At 44.0% G+C, this 18,744-nt stretch overlaps 1 protein-coding gene across 1 annotated transcript in view; it reads left to right on the top strand.

Annotated features, from left to right (window-relative positions):
• The first annotated feature begins 9,216 nt into the window (after positions 1-9,216).
• Positions 9,217-18,744, top strand: part of LOC115125422 (cohesin subunit SA-1) — a 42,264-nt gene continuing 32,736 nt past the window's right edge. The window contains exon 1 of the mRNA XM_065018867.1: positions 9,217-9,393. The gene's annotated coding sequence lies outside the window, so the exon portion shown is untranslated. The remainder of the gene's footprint in view (positions 9,394-18,744) is intronic.

The raw sequence follows: 18,744 nt of genomic DNA, 5'->3' as shown, positions 1-18,744 counted from the left end.
TCTCAACTGGCCTACCTGGTTAAATAAAGGTGTTGTCAACTGGCCTACCTGGTTAAATAAAGGTCTTGTCAACTGGCCTACCTGGTTAAATAAAGGTGTTGTCAACTGGCCTACCAGGTTAAATAAAGGTGTTGTCAACTGGCCTACCTGGTTAAATAAAGGTGTTGTCAACTGGCCTACCTGGTTAAATAAAGGTGTTGTCAACTGGCCTACCTGGTTAAATAAAGGTGTTGTCAACTGGCCTACCTGGTTAAATAAAGGTGAAATACAAATAAGAACAACAAAGCCTGAAGAGAAATGAGCCTGGAGTCCCCTAAGCAAGCTGGTCCTGGGGCTCTGTTCACAAACACACCCCACAGAGCCCCAGGACAGCAACACAATTACACCCAACCAAATCATGAGAAAACAAAAAGATAATTACTTGACACATTGCAAAGAATCTACAAAAAAAACAGAGCAAACTAGAATGCTATTTGGCCCTAAACAGAGAGCACACAGTGGCAGAATACCTGACCACTGTGACTGACCCAAACTTAAGGAAAGCTTTGACTATGTACAGACTCACTGAGCATAGCCTTGCTATTGAGAAAGGCCACCGAAGGAAGACCTGGCTCTCAAGAGAAGACAGACTATGTGCTCACTGCCCACAAAATGAGGTGGAAACTGAGCTGCACTTCCTAACCTCCTGCCAAATGTATGACCATATTAGAGACACATATTTCCCTCAGATTACACAGATCCACAAAGAATTTGAAAACAAACCCGGTTTTGATAAACTCCCATATCATTTGGGGGAAATTCCACAGTGTGCCATCACAGCAGCAAGATTTGTGACCTGTTGACACAAGAAAAGGTCAACGAGTGAAGAACAAGCATCATTGTAAATGCAACCTATATTTATGTTTATTTATTTTCCATTTTGTGCTTGAACTATTTGCAGATCATTACAACACTTTATATAGACAAAAATTACAACACTTTATATAGACAAAATATGATATTTGAAATGTCTTTATTCTTTTGGAAATTTTGTGAGTGTAATGTTTACTGTTCATTTTTATTGCTTATTTACATGTTATTTATTATCTATGTCACTTGCTTTGGCAATGTAAACATATGTTTCCCATACCAACAAAGCCCTTAAATTGAGAGAGAGATGAAAATGACAGAGATGCTTTGGTAGTTTTCTCTGTGAGAAGTTGTGCATTTTTCTTAGACTCAGACTGAGGATGAAAAGCAGAGAGAATGAATTATAGAGAAGAGGGAGGAATGGAGAGCTTCAAACACTTCACACATGTTTATCCAAAGTCAATGAAATGACAACACTCTCCCTATGTGGGGTGGCAGGGTAGCCTAGTGGTTAGAGCGTTGGACTAGTAATCAGAAGGTTGCGAGTTCAAACCCCTGAGCTGACAAGGTACAAATCTGTCGTTCTCCTCCTGAACAGGCAGTTAACACACTGTTCTTAGCCCGCCATTGAAAATAAGAGTTTGTTCTTAACTGACTTGCCTGGTAAAATAATAAATGTAGTGAAGTACCTTTGACCTGAGCCCTAGGTTGTCCAGTAGTACCTGTCTGTTTTTTTCTTTCTATTTATTTCTCATCTCATCTACTTCTCATCTCTCTCATCTAAACTCAGCAAAAAAAGAAATGTTCTCTCACTGCATTAATTTTCATCAAACTTAACGTGTAAATATTTGTATGAACATAACAAGATTCAACAACTGAGACATAAACTGAACAAGTTCCACAGACATGTGACTAACAGAAATGGAATAATGTATCCCTGAACAAAGGGGGGGTCAAAATCAAAAGTAACAGTCAGTATCTGGTGTGGCCACCAGCTGCATTAAGTACTGCAGTGCATCTCCTCCTCATGGACTGCACCAGATTGTCCAGTTCTTGCTGTGAGATGTTACCCCACTCCTCCACCAAGGCACCTGCAAGTTCCCAGACATTTCTGGGGGGAATGGCCCTAGCCCTCACCTTCCGATCCAACAGGTCCCAGACGTGCTCAATGGGATTGAGATCCGGGCTGTTCGCTGGCCATGGCAGAACACTGACATTCCTGTCTTGCAGGAAATCATGCACAGAATGAGCAGTATGGCTGGTGGCATTGTCATGCTGTAGGGTCATGTCAGGATGAGCCTGCAGGAAGGGTACCACATGAGGGAGGAGGATGTCTTCCCTGTAATGCACAGCGTTGAGATTGCCTGCAATGACATCAAGCTCAGTCCGATGATGCTGTGACACACCACCCCAGACCATGACGGACCCTCCACCTCCAAATCGATCCCGCTCCAGAGTACAGGCCTCGGTGTAACGCTCATTCCTTCGATGACAAACGTGAATCCGACCATCACCCCTGGTGAGATAAAACCGCGACTCATCAGTGAAAAGCACTTTTTGCCAGTCCTGTCTGGTCAGGCGACGGTGGGTTTGTGCCCATAGGCGATGTTGTTGCCGGTGATGTCTGGTGAGGACCTGCCTTACAACAGGCCTTCAAGCCCTCAGTCCAGCCTCTCTCAGCCTATTGCGGAACAGTCTGAGCACTGATGGAGGTATTGTGCATTCCTGGTGTAACTCGGGCAGTTGTTGTTGCCATCCTGTACCTGTCCCGCAGGTGTGATGTTCTGATGTACCGATTCTGTGCAGGTGTTGTTACACGTGGTCTGCCACTGCGAGGACGATCAGCTATCCGTCCTGTCTCCCTGTAGCACTGTCTTAGGTGTCTCATAGTACATTGCAATTTATTGCCCTGGCCACATCTGCAGTCCTCATGCCTCCTTGCAGCATGCCTAAGGCACGTTCACGCAGATGAGCAGGGACCCTGGGCATCTTTCTTTTGGTGTTTTTGAGAGTCAGTAGAAAGGCCTCTTTAGTGTCCAAAGTTTTCATAACTGTGACCTTAATTGCCTACCGTGTGTAAGCTGTTAGTGTCTTAACGACCGTTCCACAGGTGCATGTTCATTAATTGTTTATGATTCATTGAACAAGCATGGGAAACAGTGTTTAAACCCTTTACAATGAAGATCTTTGAAGTTATTTGGATTTTAACTAATTATCTTTGAAAGACAGGGTCCTGAAAAAGGGACATTTATTTTTTTGCTGAGTTTGTGTCTCTCTTTCTCTTTCTCTGCCTCTCTGTCTCGCTCTCTCTCTCTCTTTCTGTCTCTCTGTTTCTCTCTTTTTCTCTTTTTCTCTCAGTGAATCAGTATTCATCCTGCACAGCGCTGGGAATGATGACGGTTTATAGACCATGAACACTTGTCCTACAACGAGAGAGAGAGAGAGAGGAAATGGAGAGGGAGAGCGTAAGGGAAAGAGAGAAAGAGAGATCGACCAAAACAGAGAGTACACAGTGGCAGAATACCTGACCACTGTGTCTGACCCAAACATAAGGAAATCTTTGACTATGTACAGACTCAGTGAGCATAGCCTTGCTATTGAGAAAGGCAGCCGAAGGAAGACCTGGCTCTCAAGAGAAGACAGGCTATGTGCACACTACCCACAAAATGAGGTGGAAACTGAGCTGCACTTCCTAACCTCCTGCCAAATGTATGACCATATTAGAGACACATATTTCCCTCAAAACAAATAAAATGTTGATAAACTCCCATATCTACTGGGTGAAATACCACAGTGTGCCATCACAGCAGCAAGATGTGTGACCTGTTGACACAAGAAAAGGGCAACCAGTGAAGAACAAATTGGCAAAAACGTAAAAGAGACAGAAAGAGGGCTAACTTGATCATATTTCATGTATCTTTATGATGATAATTGTTAGCTGTTTTTTATATAAATTGGGGTAATTATCAGTATGTGTGTGTGTGTGTGTGTGTGTGTGTGTGTGTGTGTGTGTGTGTGTGTGTGTGTGTGTGGGTGTGATGATGGAGGATGGCTGCCTTGCTCTAGCAGCATGGTAATGATTGGCTGCCCTGCTCTCTGCCTGCAAATAGATCAGAGGACTCTGCCGCTCATATATTATATATTACAATAGGAGAGAGCGAGAGAAGGAGATGGGGGAGAGAGAGAGAACGAGGGGGAGAGAAGGAAAGAGAGAGGGAGTTGAGAGAGAGATGAGAAGAGGGGGAGAGAAGGAAAAGTGTGAGAGAGAGACAGGAAGAGAGAGGGGAGAGAAGGAGAAGGGTGAGAGAGAGAGACAGGGAGAGAGAGACAGGGAGAGAAGGAGAAGGGTGAGAGAGACAGGGAGAGAGAGGGGAGAGAAGGAGAGAGGGGGGAGAGAAGGATAGGGAAGAGAGAGGGGAGGATTGAGAGACAGAGGGGAGAAGGAGAGGGGAGAATAAGAGGGAGAGAGTGAGATGAGGAGAAGGAGAGGGGGGAGAGAGAGAGAGAGAGAGAGAGAGAGAGAGAGAGAGAGAGAGAGGGGGAGAGAGAGAGAGAGAGAGAGAGAGAGAGAGAGAGAGAGAGAGAGAGAGGAGAGAGAGAGAGAGAGAGGAGAGAGAGAGAGAGAGAGAGAGAGAGAGAGAGAGAGAGAGAGAGAGAGAGAGAGGAGAGAGAGAGGGGAAAATAAAACGGCCTGATAGTTTGGAAGTTATTAAAAATAGACCAAAAGACACACCCACACTCACACACACAGTGGCTGTTTCTGCAAGGTATAGAAACATCACCATTACATAACTCCACTACTGTTGTTGTTGTAGCCTTTCTATACGTGTGTGTACTACTGCCTTTGCCAAGACAAGAGGCATAGGTTTTTATGACACAGGTGGTAAACAGGTGATAAGCAGGTGGTAAACAGGTGGTAATTAGGTGGTAGAGGATGTGTTCCGTAACCACAGGGTTACTGGTTCAAGCCCTGTAGTACTATTTATGTAAACACCATGTTAAAGTGTCCACAGTGATGTTCTGTTACCACTCAGACACGGGGTCTCTGTATGGGCTGTGACCCTGTGTGTGTTACGGACGGACGGACGGACGGACAGACAGACAGACAGACAGACAGACAGACAGACAGACAGACAGACAGACAGACAGACAGACAGACAGACAGACAGACAGACAGAGAGCGAGAGAGCATTCAGTGTAATTGGATTTGAGAATCTCTAATCCATCAAGTTGCCTACAAAAAAAGAATGACACAGTCACACACACATACAGACTAAGAGAGAGAGTGAGTGCTTCAGAGATGATTAATACCCATTGACTAATTGCACGTTTTTTTGGAGCCTGAATTCAAAATGGATCTAGATTTCCTTCTCTACACACAATACCCCACAATACAAAGTAAAAACATTTTTAGAAATGTTTGCAAATTTATTGAAAATGAAATACAGAAATATCGAATCATATTTGTAGAAGCACAGCGATTACAGCTGTGAGTCTTTCCGGTTAAGTTTCTAAGAGCTGTCCACACCTGGATTGTGCAACATTTGCCCATTATTCTATTCAAAATTATTTCAGCTCTGTCGAATTGGTTGTTGATCAATGCTAGACAGACATTTTCAGGTCTGGCCATAGATTTTCAAACTTTAAGTCATAACTGTAACTAGGCCACTCAGGAACATTCTTGGTAAGCATCTCCAGCGTAGATTTGGCCTTGTGTTTTACGTTATTGTCTTGCTGAAAGGTGAATTATCGAGTATCGGTGTCTCTGAGGGGTCTTTGGCCTGGTTTGCTAACTAGCTATCTCAAAGAGTGCAGTGTATAAAGTCAGAAAATCTGCTGTCTCAGCCACTGCCTGTCACCAAGGGAGTACCCCAAGGCTCAATCCTAGGCCCCACGTTCTTCTCAATTTACATCAACAACATAGCTCAGGCAGTAGGAAGCTCTCTCATCCATTCATATGCAGATGATCAGTTTTATACTCAGCTGGCCCCTCCCCAGATTTGGTATTAAATGCTCTACAACAAAGCTTTCTTAGAGTCCAACAAGCTTTCTCTACCCTTAACCTTGTTCTGAACACCTCCAAAACAAAGGTCATGTGGTTTGTTAAGAAGAATGCCCCTCTCCCCACAGGTGTGATTACTACCTCTGAGGGTTTAGAGCTTGAGGTAGTCACCTCATACAAGTACTTGGGTATGGCTAGACGGTACACTGCCCTTCTCTCAGCACATATTAAAGCTGCAGACTAAAGTTCAATCTAGACTTGGTGTCCTCTATCGTAATCGCTCCTCCTTCACCCCAGCTGCCAAATTCGGCCATTAGATTTGCCACCAATGCTCCTTATAGGACACATCACTGCACTCTGTACTCCTCTGTAAACTGGTCATCTCTGTATATCCGTTGCAAGACCCACTCGTTGATGCTGACCTCCTTACTGTCCCTAGAATTTCTAAGCAAACAGCTGGAGGCAGGGAATTCTCCTGTAGAGCTCCATTTTTATGGAATGGTCTGCCTATCCATGTGAGAGACGCAGATTCTGTCTTGACCTTTAAGTCTTTATTGGAGACTTTATTGAAGTGTATCTCTTCAGTAGGTCCTAATATTGAGTGTAGTCTGGACCAGGAGTGTGAAGGGGAACGGAAAGGCACTGGAGCAACGAACCGCCCTTGCTGTCTCTTACTGGTGCTCTTCCATGTGATCTTCCTGTCCGGGTTGGCACCCCCCCCCCCCCCCCCCCTCCCCTTGGGTTCGTGCCGTGGGGGAGATCTTTGTGGGCTATACTCGGCCTTGTCTCAGGATGGTAAGTTGGTGGTTGAAGATATCCCTCTAGTTGTGTGGGGCTGTGCTTTGGCAAAGTGGGTGGGGTTATATCCTGCCTGTTTGGCCCTGTCTGGGGGTATCGTCGGACGGGGCCACAGTGGGCCTCCTGTCGGGGCCTCCTGTCTCAGCCTCCAGTATTTATGCTGCAATAGTTTGTGTCGTGGGGCTAGGGTCAGTCTGTTATATCTGGAGTATTTCTCCTGTCTTATCCGGTGTCCTGTGTGAATTTAAGTATGCTCTCTTTAATTCTCTCTCTGCCTTTTTTTCTCTCTCTCTATCTCTCTCTTTTTCTCTCTCTCTCTCTCGGAGGACCTGAGCCCCAGGACCATGCCTCAGGACTACCTGGCCTGATGTCTCCTTGCTGTCCCCAGTCCACCTGGTCGTGCTGCTGCTCCAGTTTCGACTGTTCTGCCTGCGGCTATGGAACCCTGACCTGTTCACCAGACTTGCTACCTTGTCCCGGACCTGCTGTTTTCAACTCTCTAGAGACAGCAGGAGGGGTAGAGATACTCTGAATGAACGGCTATGAAAAGCCAACTGACATTTACTCCTGAGTTGCTGACCTGTTGCACCCTCTATAACCACTGTGATTATTATTATTTGACCCTTCTGGTCATTTATGAACATTTAAACGTCTTGGCCATGTTCTGTTATAACCTCCACTCGGCACAGCCAGAAGAGGACTGGCCACCCCACATAGCCTGGTTCCTCTCTAGGTTTCTTCCTAGGTTTTGGCCTTTCTAGGGAGTTTTTCCTAGCCACCGTGCTTCTACACCTGCATTGCTTGCTGTTTGGGGTTGTAGGCTGGGTTTCTGTACAGCACTTTGAGATATCAGCTGATGTAAAAAAGGGCTTCATAAATAAATGTGATTGAAATTTGATTGATGCTTATTTATAAAACCCTCTTAGGCCTCACTCCCCCCTGTCTGAGATATCTACTGCAGCCCTCATCCTCCACATACAACACCCGTCTGCCAGTCACATTCTGTTAAATGTGACTGGCACACACAAAGCACACACATCCCTGAGTCGCTCGTCTTTTCAGTTCGCTGCAGCTAGCGACTGGAACCAGCTGCAACAAACACTCAAACTGGACAGTTTTATCTCAATCTCTTCATTCAAAGACTCAATCATTGACAATCTTAACGACAGTTGTGGCTGCTTTGCGTGATGTATTGTTGTCTCTACCTTCTTGCCCTTTGTGCTGTTGTCCGTGCCCAGTAATGTTTGTACCGTGTTTTGTGTTGCTACTGTGTTGTCGTGTGTTGCTGCCTTGCTATGTTGTTGTCTTATAGGTCTCTCTTTATGTAGTGTTGTGTCGTCTCTCGTCGTGATGTGTGTTTTATCCTATACTTATATTACATTTGTTTTTGTATTTTTAATCCCAGCCTGTCCCCACAGGAGGCCTTTTGGTAGGCCGTCATTGTAAATAAGAATTTGTTCTTAAATGACTTGCCTAGTTAAATAAAGGTTAAATAAAAATAATGAATCACTTCACCATGCTCAAAGGGATATTTCATGTCGGTTTATTTTTATTTTTACCCATCTACCAATAGGTGCTCTTCTTGTTCTTTTCCAAGGTCACTTGGAAAACATGTGTTTGATGTATTTGATATTTCACTCATTCTGCTCCAGCCATTACAACGAGCCCTTCCTCCCCAATTAAGGTGCCACCAACCCCCTGTGGTGGGGTACAGAGATGAGGAAGTCTATCAAAAATCATGTGAAACACTATTATTGATCACAGAGTCCAAGCAACATATTATTTGACTTGTTAAGTACATGTTTACTCCTTAACCTATTTAGACTTGCCATAACAAAGGGGTTGAACACTTGACTCAAGACATTTCAGCTTTTTTTTATTTTCGTAAACATTTCGAATAACACAATTCCACTTTATTGTGTGGAGGCCAGTGACAAAAACATCTACATTTAATCCATTTTAAATTCTGTCTGTAACACAACAAAATGTGGAGAAAGTCAAGGGGTGTGAACACTTTCTGAAGGCCCTGTATGTCACAGATATTGAGATAGTCTCACCTCAACAGGACCAACGAATGTAGACAAGCTAAATAAAAGCAGAGAGAGAGAGAGATTTTTGACAGACCAGATACTGAACCCAGATCATCTTTGCACTTCAAGACCATCTTAGCCCACTGAGCTAATGCCTAGGCATTACAACTTGGAGCTAACATGAGTCTTCAGGTCTCAGGCAAGATACTGCACTAAACACTGTGACGTGTGTATTGTAGCCTGGTAAATTGTGTTTTGAGGGGTAATCTTGATGTTATAGCCTCCTTCCTACATGTGTCCTCTGTTAAGGCCTATTCAGCATCAAACCACAGACCAAAACACTGCCAGCTAAACTCGCCCCTCCCCTTCTACGCGTGCCCGTGGCTCTGAGCGCGCCCCCCACTGTTTCCCTCTTTTCGCGGGGTCCTGCAGTGCCTCCCCTCTCCTCGCCCCCGCGGCGCGCATCCGTTGCTGTAATCTCGTCTGTGTCCGCCAGGAGGCAGTAAGGTTGCAGTGAGAGGCTGCGCCACCAGAACAGCATTACAGCGAGGAAGGCTCCACCAGATGGCAGTTTAGGATTGTTCCTTTCTGCTCCAAGGCGCGGTTCCCGCTTCTCACGACATATTTACAATATTAAAATCTACACACTTTTATCAGATATATCGATTATTTTATTTCGGAAGACTGTAATCGATTGGTCAATGGCCGGTAAAGGTGAGTTTGTTGGTATTTTGGTTGTGTTTTTGGCTTGTGCGAAAGGGGAGACGGGTCTAAGAATCAAGATGGTGGATTCAGAGCGAGCGAGAGAGGGATGGGGAGAGAGGAGGGGGATGGGTGCTGCTCCGCAAGCTAGCGGAGAGAGAACTGGATGTGCTCTCTCTTCGGCTAGCTAGCTACATGGTCGAGGGCCATTAGCGGGAATGTCTCTACATGTCAGATTTACAGGGACGCACGAGCGACTTGACCGCTGTGTTTTGCCAGAATCACTTTTCACCACTCGCCCTTAGTTTTCCCGTTACTAAGACAATGTGTGTGACGTGATTTTATTGCTCTTGATAGACGGACAGATTCAAAGCGTCAACACAATGTTGTATGCAGACTCTTATTGCAACGTTATAGTGCCGCCTGCCCGACCTAGCCACACATTGCTATTGTTGCTAGCTAACCCTAATTCATTGCATATGTGTCGGGGTTTCGGATGATGTATTTGGGAGCAATGTAACGTCAGTGTTAGTCAGGTTGCTGTCACCAGTGCTATTTGACATCCATCCTTGCCAATCTATCACGCCATTCGTAGAGATTCTGCAGAAATTTCACCAGTAACCTTAGCAACATTGTTTCCTGTTTTCCCACCCATTGTTTTGACATGTTACTTATTGTATCGAAGTTCAACGTTGGGATTCTTGACAAATTGCAATATTTTGACTAGTAGATTATGTTTTGTAAAGTGCAGCTAGCTAGTTTGCTAACCCACTCCGCCCCTTTCTCTGCTAAACGAAATTTAGCGGGGAAGTGTGTGAGGGGGATGGGTTCCAAATCCAACCCTGGTTACAGTCCAACGCTGTTGGTCTCCATGCTCCCTACTCCAGACCTCTCTCCCAGGGATCCATTATTCTGGCAGAAGTCAGTTATGTGTTAATGAGGATATCTGTTCACCTATACCATTTCAAATCCACATCTTTCTTTATTAAGGAACTAGGAAATATGGAGTTGGAGAATATTTGGCCAAGTTAGCTAGCTGGCTACTTTAATTAAGCCTAACTCTTTGAAGATTGTGTTACACCCAGCTTCACTGTTTTTTGTATAGAGTCTGATGTTTACGGTAAAAGGCTATACAGCCAGCTTGTGTCCTAGTGACCATTCACTGATTGTCAACAAAGTGGTTATGCAACAAGTGGAGCCATGTGACTTTCCACCAGCAGACTGAACTAGCAGTCTACTGTTGGCTATGCATCCTGCAACGACCAACTAATTACACTGACTGTAAACTGGTGCTAGAGATACAATACAACTTTATTGTCCCACATTGTAATGTTCCTTGTCTCCTTTTGCGTAGAACATACAACATAGACTGGCAATATTTAGTACACAGCCATAAAACACCACAAACTGCAGGCCAGGATATGATCTTCACTTGGCAGGGCTGTTGTTGACAGTTCTTGGTTGAGTAGTGTGACTTGGTAAGATTTCCAGTGTATGACTAACCTATTACATATGGCAAATCAACTTGAAATGGGAAACGTTTCAATGCAATGGGGTATACATACAGTACTTCTCTGAGCAGCCTAGTTATTGACTTTGTTGAGTCGGGGGCTGGGATACAAGTCTACAAACCTAACATTTGAGTAATAATTCTACAGCACAGATGCTGCCCATCTGCAACAGTCTGAGGGTCTATCTCTTCAGAAAGCACCTTGCCTCCTCTACCACCTTGCCTTCCTTATTTGTTGGACTTGTAATTGCCCTCACTTTCACCAGCACTGATTCGGCTCATGATGTCGTTTTACGTACTCTAGTTGAATGCACAGATTGTGTCATATATTTTCAGCTAAAAAAAGGTTGATGTCAAGCCCTGGTTATGTGGATCAAACTGGTGCTAAATTACTCAAATGTAGTGTAATTTAGGGGTGTAAGAATCATGGTTTTTGAAGAACATGTAGTTGATATTCCCTGAAATGGCTTTCCTAATAGCTTAACAATCCAAAAACATCTGAAAATAGTCTAGGTTTCTAGGCTAATAATGTTTTCACTGAACGTGAACCAATCATGAAACACTAGCAAGCTGCTGTTTACACAAGTTAACTGGAGACTCTAGTCATAAAAGGCAACGTTACCTCTTCAAACAGCATTAAATAGTTTTTCATATTTTTATTCCTTTACTACTGCAAATACTAGCTGCTAATTTGCATAAACTCGAGTTTGTTGTAGAATGTGTCCTTGTCTGCACCACCCATAGAAACTATATGGTCTCCGGTAGTTTGACCGTTAGAGGTAGTGCCAGGTGTAATCATGGCATTTGGCTAGGCCACATGTACGACCTTGAGCAAAACATTTAATTTGTTTAGACCAGGGGAAGAGCTAGGTGGGGAGCCCTCCATACCTATTCAAAGGCAGGGGAAACACTGGAGTGGCTGTTCTGTAAGGAACGTGAGCGGAAATTGGCGGAAGTTACCGTCGCTCTCTCATTGAAAACAATGATATCCGGTCATCCTGCCGTGGGCCCAGTCCAGTAATCCAGACCAGACTGTTCTGCAGCAGTAGGTCAGGCAGAGTCTACATTAAAACAGGGGTTGGCAACTAGATTCATCCACAGACCGATTTTTGTCAGAGGATGGTCGAGGGACTGGAACATAATTATAATCATTTGAACATTGCAAATTGACCACAACTATGCCCCAAAAGTGGTTGTATTTTAAAATAACACTAATTTCGTATCTTGATTAGATTGAGACACGAGACATGTCTCTTTTTTGTTATTTGTGGGAATAATTTTAAAAAATGTATTTCCCCTTTATTTAACCAGGTAGGCTAGTTGAGAACACCTTTATTTAACCAGGTAGGCTAGTTGAGAACACCTTTATTTAACCAGGTAGGCCAGTTGAGAACACCTTTATTTAACCAGGTAGGCCAGTTGAGAACACCTTTATTTAACCCAGTTGGAACACCTTTATTTAACCAGGTAGGCCAGTTGAGAACACCTTTATTTAACCAGGTAGGCCAGTTGAGAACACCTTTATTTAACCAGGTAGGCCAGTTGAGAACACCTTTATTTAACCAGGTAGGCCAGTTGAGAACATGTTCTTATTAACAACTGCGACCTGGCCAAGATAAAGCAGTGCGACACAAACAACAACACAAGAGTTAAAATCTGGGAACAGATTTTCTAAATTAAACTAATTTTATCTGATTTCCTTGTGATTTTAGTCTTTTTTTCACCCAAAGCTAAAATCCTAAATGATTATATACATATTTTTTTACTAAAAACTTTGGGGGTGTGGGCCTGTGTAATGACTAGTGTATTTATAGTAAGTTATTCATTTGTAATAGCTAGTTGAGTTGTTCAAATGAACCAGCTTTGATTTGTAACTGAATTAGTATTTTATGATCAGGCCAATTACACCATAAATTATACTGTAACATGTTGCCATTATACAGCTCCAGGGTGTTTTCCTTGACTTCAGCAGACTCAGCTTAGACATTGTTATTGAATTCAAGCTGAATCCAGATTTAGGTGTGTCTGTGAAGAAAGTATTATTTCAGTTTTAGGGAATGACCAATATCAAGCGTGTTCGCTGAAAGAATAGGCCCTACGACTCTTTAGAATGAGGACATCTTGAAGCTATCTAAAGCAAATGGTATGTATACAGGGAAGCTGTCAGGACCACTCACAGTGAAATAACAACTTTGGCTTTAATTGGCACTAGACAAATCTGATGCTATTAGTTAGCTATCTGGTTGTGTTGCATAGTAAGCTGTGGTGTAGTTAGCTAGCTGGTTGTTGTGTAGTTGGCTGTGGTGCAGGCCTAGTTTGGGTAGCAGTTTGTGGTGTAATCAGCTAGCGGGTGTTTAGCGGGTTGGCTAGCGGATGTTTAGCGGGTTGGCTAGCGGATGTTTAGCGGGTTGGCTAGCTGACCTGTAGCATCAGATGGAGAGAGAGAATGTGCGGCTGAAAATGCTCTGAAGCCTTCCTGTCCTGTCCTGCGCTTGGTTGATTAACATCATTCCCTGAGACCTAGCAGACTGGTGTACTTGTTGGCCACTTGTTTCAACACCCAGTTGGCTATACTAGTGTAACATGAAATATATGTATCTAAAGGCATTGAAAGCACACAGTCAAGTATGTTTCAGCACGGTAGCATTGCATCTAACGCTAACATGATACTGCTAATATTCCTCCAGTCGATGCTTGGCTGAATTTGTTTTTCTAGCACATTATTCTCCAACACTACTACTGCTGGTGACACATTTAATGTGGGCCTACCCTCAGGGGATCAATAAAGTACAGTTACACACACACACACACACACACTAACATACATATTTTACATCATTGTCTGCCTAGCCTATATCATGCTCCTGAGATTTTCTGGCGGAGAAAGCCGGCTCACACTCAGATTAAGGGTGTGTGTGTGTTGTTCACGTCATCTGACCTCATAGTCTCGTGTGGGATTAAGGCTTTCCCTGTAGCACAGTAGATTAAACTACCCCTTCTAACCCCCAAATGACCAGATTACTCCATTACCATTGTATCAGCAGTGGTCCGGTAAACTACCCTCATGGATGATGAACATCGCCTGTCAGGGACCTGAAGACTAATGTTAGTATGTTTAGGCTTTAGCTCAATGAGATAATGCAGTCTTGAGTTGAAGAGAAGTCGGGCCCTAGGTTCTATTTCTGGACAGTCACACTAGCATATTGACAACCTGGAAATGTCACTTTCCCCCAGTAGCATCTCAAGGTAAACCAAACCCCTTTGGCCAAACAAACATCTGACTTCATAGGCTGACTTCATGACCAGGCTGCAGAGAGCCCTGGATATGCAGTGCTCTTGAACCCAGTCTTTATCTCTCTCACACACACACACACGGATTCTGCTTGTCACAGTAATGGGTTCTCTGTAGTGAAATGATAACGTTCTGGAGCCTCTTATGTCATTAGGGTATAATAACCACAGCTGGAGAAATATGTGTGTGTGTATAGCAACAGACAGTGAATGTGGGTCAAGGTGAGAGCGAGAGGCAGAAAGATGAGACAAACTAATGAGTCTCTTGCTCCCCCAGCCCTCCCCTCTCTCCTGCTCTGCTCCCGCTGATCTCCCTTTGTGCGCTCGTTCTCTCCTCCATTTCACTCTCCCTCGCTCTCTCTCTGCGTCTCCATTTTGCGATAGCTGCAGTGAGCCAGGCGGCCATTGCAGAGAGAATCTTCTTTCTTTTCCTTTTTTCTTTCTTTCCCGTTCTTTCCTACCGGTATTTCTTGCTTGGTTGCTTTTTCTCTTGAGATTAAAAAAATAAAACCTCTTTAGAAACCTTTTATTTTTATGTAGAGCCTGCAGCCCAAAGCCTACACTAGAGCTCTGTAAAACCACTATTACTGTAGAGCCTGCAGCCCAAAGCCTACTGTAGAGCTCTGTAAAACCACTGTATTACTGTAGAGCCTGCAGCCCAAAGCCTACACTAGAGCTCTGTAAAACCACTATTACTGTAGAGCCTGCAGCCCAAAGCCTACACTAGAGCTCTGTAAAACCACTGTATTACTGTAGAGCCTGCAGCCCAAAGCCTACACTAGAGCTCTGTAAAACCACTGTATTACTGTAGAGACTCTCTGTAATATAGAGTCCATGATGCTGCATTATTAAGTGAACCCCCACTACAGATACCTTAGAGCAGGCCAGAGGAGCTCCACTCATTTGTCAAGGGGGCATGAGTTTATTGGCATGATTCAAGGGACCAGAGAATGAAAATTAGGAAGGTATTTTTCTCATGGCCAATGGGCTGGACACAGTGAGGACACATGTTATTCCCTTATATTACATTTGACATTTTCATCATTTAGCAGACGCTCCTATTCAGAACGACTCATTCACTACAATATCTACTACGCTGTTGCTTAAAGACTCATTCCATGTGGGATTGGCAGAGAGAAAGAGATGGGTAGGAGAGGGAGAAGATGGGCGAATGGTGAGTGAGTGAAAGAGAGAGGTGTGCGTGAGACACTTCATCCCATCATGTCATTACCCTTCAGAACAGGGTTTTCCAATAGGTGGCCCGCCTGTGATTTTATTTTAAATATACACACACACACACAGCACCAGTCGAGTTTGACACACCTACTCATTCCAGGGTTTTCCTTTATTTGGACTATTGTCTACATTTGTGAATAATAGTAAAGACATCAAAACTATGAAATAACACATATGGAATCATGTAGTAACCAAAAAAGTGTTAAACAAATTGAGATTTTTCAAATAACCACCCTTTACCTTGACAGCTTTGCACGCTCTTGGCATTCTCTCAGCCAGCTTCACCTGGAATGCTTTCCCAACAGTCTTGAAAGAGATCCCACACGCTGAGCACTTGTTGACTGCTTTTCCTTCTCTGCTGTCCAACTCATCCCAAACCATCTCAATTGAGGTCGGGTGATTGTGGAGGCCAGGCATCTGATGCAGCACTCATTACTCTCCTTCTTGGTCAAATAGCTGAAGGCATTGTGTGTGTGTGCATTGTGTGTGTGTGTGATATTTATATTATATATACACTTAGGTTGGAGTCATTAAAACTTGTTTTTCAACCACTCCACAAATGCCTTGTTAACAAACTATTGCTTTGGCAAGTCGGTTAGGACATCTACTTTGTGCATGACACAAGTCATTTTTCCAACAATTGCTTAAATAAAGATTTTCACTTAAGTCACTGTATCACAATTCCAGTGGGTCAGAAGTTTACATACACTATGTTTGCTGTGCCTTTAAACAGCTTGGAAAATTCCAGAAAATTATGTCATGGTTATGTTATGTTAGAAGCTTCTGATAAGCTAATTGACTAATAAGCTAATCATTTGAGTCAATTGGAGGTGTGGATGTATTTCAAGGCCTACCCTCAAACTCAGTGCCTCTTTGCTTAACATCATGGGAAAAATGAAAAGAAATCAGCCAAGACCTCAGAAAAACAATTGTAGACCTCCACAAGTCTGGTTCATCCTTGAGAGCAATTTCCAAATGCCTGAAGGTACCACGTTCATCTGACAAACTATAGTATGCAAGTATAAACACCATGGGACCACGCAGCCATCATCCCGCTCAGGAAGGAGATGCGTTCTGTCTCCTAGAGATGAACGTACTTTGGTGCGAAAAGTGCAAATCAATCCCAGAACAACAGCAAAGGACCTAGTGAAGATGCTGGTAGAAACGGGTACAAAAGTATCTTTATCCACAGTCAAACGAGTCCTATATCGACATAACCTGAAAGGCCGCTTAGCAAGGAAGAAGCCACTGCTCCAAAACCATTATAAACCAGACTACGGTTTGCAACTGTACATGGGGACAAAGATCGTACTTTTTGGAGAAATGTCCTCTGGTCTGATGAAACAAAAATAGGACTGTTTGGCCATAATGACCATTGTTATGTTTGGAGGAAAAAGGGGGAGGCTTGCAAGTCAAAGAACACCATCCCAACTGTGAAGCACGGGGGTGGCAGCATCATGTTGTGGGGGTGCTTTGCTGCAGGAGGGACTGGTGCACTTCACAAAATCATGAGCAGGAAAATTAGGTGAATATATTAAAGCAACATCTCAAGACGTCCGTCAGGAAGTGAAAGCTTGGTCGCAAATGGGTCTTCCAAATGGACAATGACCCCAAGCATACTTCCAAAGTTGTAGCAAAATGGCTGAAGGACAACAAAATCAAGATATTAGAGTGGCCATCAAAGTCCTGACCTCAATCCCATAGAAAATTTGCGGGGAGAACTGAAAAAGTGTCGGAGCAGGGAGGCCTACAAACCTGACTCAGTTACACCAGCTCTGTCAGGAAGAATGGGCCAAAATTCACCCAACTTATTGTGGAAGGTTACCCAAAACATTTGGCCCAAGTTAAACTATTTAAAGGCAATGCTACCAAATACTAATTGAGTGCATGTAAACTTCTGAACCACTGGGAAAGTGATGAAAGAAATAAAAGCTGAAATAAATCATTCGCTCTCCTATTGTTCTGACATTTCACATTCTTAAAATGAAGTGGTGATCCTAACTGACCTATGACTTGGAATTTTTACTAGGATTAAATGTCAGGAATTGTGAAAAACTGAGTTTAAATGTATTTGGCTAAGATGTATGTAAAGTTCCGACTTCAACTGTACATTTACATATATACGTAAACTCAGCAAGAAAAGAAACGTCCCCTTTTTCAGGACCCTGTCTTTCAAAGATAATTAGTTAAAATCCAAATAACTTCAAAGATCATCGTTGTAAAGGGTTTAAACACTGTTTCAAATGTTTGTTCAATGAACCATAAACAATTAATGAACGTGCACCTGTGGAACGGTCGTTAAGACACTAACAGCTTACACACGGTAGGCAATTAAGGTCACAGTTATGAAAACTTTGGACACTAAAGAGGCCTTTCTACTGACTCTCAAAAACACCAAAAGAAAGATGCCCAGGGTCCCTGCTCATCTGCGTGAATGTGCCTTAGGCATGCTGCAAGGAGGCATGAGGACTGCAGATGTGGCCAGGGCAATACATTGCAATGTCCGTACTGTGAGACGCCTAAGACAGCGCTACAGGGAGACAGGACGGATAGCTGATCGTCCTCGCAGTGGCAGACCATGTGTAACAATACCTGCACAGGATCAGTACATTCAAACATCACACCTGCGGGACAGGTACAGGATGGCAACAACAACTGCCCGAGTTACACCAGGAATGTACATTTCCCCCCATCAGTGCTCAGACTGTCCGTAATAGGCTGAGAGAGGCTGGACTGAGGGCTTGAAGGCCTGTTGTAAGGCAGATCCTCACCAGACATCACCGGCAACAACGTCGCCTATGGGAACAAACCCACTGTCGCCTGACCAGACAGGACTGGCAAAAAGTGCTCTTCACTGACGAGTCGCAGTTTTGTCTCACCAGGGGTGATGGTCGGATTCGCGTTTATCGTCGAAGGAATGAGCATTACACAGGCCTGTACTCTGGAGCGGGATCGATTTGGAGGTGGAGGGTCGGTCATGGTCTGGGGCGGTGTGTCACAGCATCATCAGACTCAGCTTGTTGTCATTGCAGGCAATCTCAACGCTGTGCATTACAGGGAAGACATCCTCCTCCCTCATGTGGTACCCTTCCTGCAGGCTCATCCTGATATGACCCTCCAGCATGACAATGCCACCAGCCGTACTGCTCGTTCTGTGCGTGATATCCTGCAAGACAGGAATGTCAGTGTTCTGCCATGGCCAGCGAAGAGCCTGGATCTCAATCTTATTGAGCACGTCTGGGACCTGTTGGATCAGAGGTTGAGGGCTTGGACCATTTCCCCCCAGAAATGTCCGGGAACTTGCAGGTGCCTTGGTGGAAGAGTGG

Source organism: Oncorhynchus nerka, linkage group LG5 (assembly GCF_034236695.1).
Source record: "Oncorhynchus nerka isolate Pitt River linkage group LG5, Oner_Uvic_2.0, whole genome shotgun sequence".
Classification (NCBI taxonomy): Eukaryota; Metazoa; Chordata; class Actinopteri; order Salmoniformes; family Salmonidae; genus Oncorhynchus; species Oncorhynchus nerka.
This window is presented reverse-complemented; position numbering and strand designations above follow the sequence as displayed.